Source organism: Somniosus microcephalus, unplaced genomic scaffold (assembly GCF_052327205.1).
Source record: "Somniosus microcephalus isolate GS21.2 unplaced genomic scaffold, FLI_Smic_1.0 scaffold776, whole genome shotgun sequence".
NCBI lineage: Eukaryota > Metazoa > Chordata > Chondrichthyes > Squaliformes > Somniosidae > Somniosus > Somniosus microcephalus.
The window spans coordinates 7,195-9,289 of NW_028225963.1; the positions used below are offsets into that span (position 1 = coordinate 7,195).

General features: G+C 49.5%; 1 non-coding gene across 1 annotated transcript; it reads left to right on the forward strand.

Moving 5' to 3' along the window:
* The first annotated feature begins 494 nt into the window (after positions 1 to 494).
* On the forward strand, positions 495 to 568 carry trnat-agu (transfer RNA threonine (anticodon AGU)). Its single transcript has one exon. It is a non-coding gene; the product is annotated as a tRNA-Thr (tRNA).
* The last annotated feature ends 1,527 nt before the right edge of the window (positions 569 to 2,095 follow it).

Here is a 2,095-nt window from a genome sequence, read left to right on the forward strand (position 1 = left end):
CTGGGGCAGCCATCTCTCAAGAGAATGTAATAAAAAGCCATGTGTTCCTCAGATCGGTTCGGCCTCCATTCATGTTCCGCAGCAGCCTCAACAACGTCAAATTAAAAGGTGGTGAATTGGAAACACGTTGGGGTCACAGTTTCTTTTTGCACAGAATTGAACCTGAATCATTCAAGGTGGAATATTGTATTTGCTGCATCACAATAAACAATACCTTGTTATAAATGTTGGCTCATTAGTTCCCCAGTGTCAGAGGAAGAATTGTCTGATCCCCTCATTTATTTCATGTAAGACACAAACACTGGGTAATCATTCAGAATCACCTCACAGATTGACACTGAGATAAACAAAGCGGGAGGTACAGACAGCAATGGGACACATGGCACAACAGACAAGAGAGCTGGAGAAATACAGAACGGCCTGAGACTCCAGAAGACAGTGGCCGGTAGCTGATAGACATCAGTGAGTGGAAGCGAGAAATTATGTCGGGCTTCGGCCCCGTGGCTTAGCTCGTGAAAGCATCTGTCTAGTAAACAGGCGATCCTGGGTTCGAGTCCCAGCGGGGCCTTTCTTTCTTCCTGACTCTCCAGGGGTGAGTTTCTTCTCATGTGCAAAGGCTACAATCCTTTTAAATGTAACTGCGGCTGCACTGGTTCCCATTCTGGATTAAGGCTCCAGTCGCTGCGGGACCTGGGTCGAATTCCACCGCTGTCATAATTTCTGGCGGTGCTGATTTTGGCCTTCAGCAAAAATCCATCTTTTCTAAGCAGTGTCATGTGTTACTTTGTTGTGGTCAGAGGAGCGTTACAGTAACTGCTGTGTGGCGCCGTGATCGTATAGTGGTTAATATTCTGCGTTGTGGCCGCAACAACCTCGGTTCAAATCTGAGTCACAGCACAGATTTTTCTTCCTTCCACCGTCAATAGCCCTCCTTTACTTTACTCCTTCACTTTCATTGTAACTTTCCTGCGGTATTACTTCATCTAATATTCACTTTCACCTACTTACACCGCCGAGTGTGCTCTGCCACAACTGCTGTTCCTGGGGCACGTGTCCCAATCGCCCTAATCTCAGTTGGTGCTTTGAAACCAGTTGATACATTTAGACACGTGGGACCGCTCGACAGTCAAGCTCTGCGAAAGCAGGACCGGCCTTTGTAACCAAAGCAGGCCGACTGTACAAGAAAATTCCATCGGAAATCAAGTGAACTGGGGAGGCTAACGGAAGAACTGGGTTTTATTTACCTGGTAGTTGGCACTTTCCCTGAACAATTCAGGTGCGTGAGCGACGGGAAGCGCTACATAGCTGCGGATGAAGGGTGAAATATGCAATTTTGGCAAACTGGTTATCAAAAAGGATAATGAATGCTCAGGAGTTGTCAAGGAGAGTAAGGGACGCTCCCGATGTACCAGACAGGGTATGGGACGCTCCCAATGTACCAGACAGGGTAAGGCACGCTCCTGATGTACCAGACAGTGTAAGGCACGCTCCCGCTGTATCAGATAGGGTAAGGGACGCTCCGGATGTTGCACAGTGTAAGGGACGTTCCGGATGGATTGGACAGTGTAAGGCACGCTCCCGATGTACCAGACAGTGTAAGGGACGCTCCGGATGGATCGGACAGTGTAAGGCACGCTCCTGATGTACCAGACAGTGTAAGGGATGCTCCAGATGGATGGGACAGTGTAAGGCACACTCCCGATGTACCAGACAGTGTAAAGCACGCTCCCGATGTACCAGACAGTGTAAGGCATGCTCCCGATGTACCAGACAGTGTAAGGGACGCTCCCGATGTACCAGACAGGGTAAGGAATGCTCCGGATGTTGCAGACAGTTTAAGGGACACTCCGGATTTACCAGACAGGGTATGGGACGCTCCGGATGTTGCAGAGAGTTTAAGGGATGCTCCGGATTTACCAGACAGGGTATGGGACGCTCCGGGTGTTGCAGAGAGTTTAAGGGACGCTCTGGATTTACCAGACAGGGTATGGGAGGCTCCGGATGTTGCAGAGAGTTTATGGGATGCTCCGGATTTACCAGACAGGGTATGGGACGCTCCGGGTGTTGCAGAGAGTTTAAGGGACACTCCGGATTT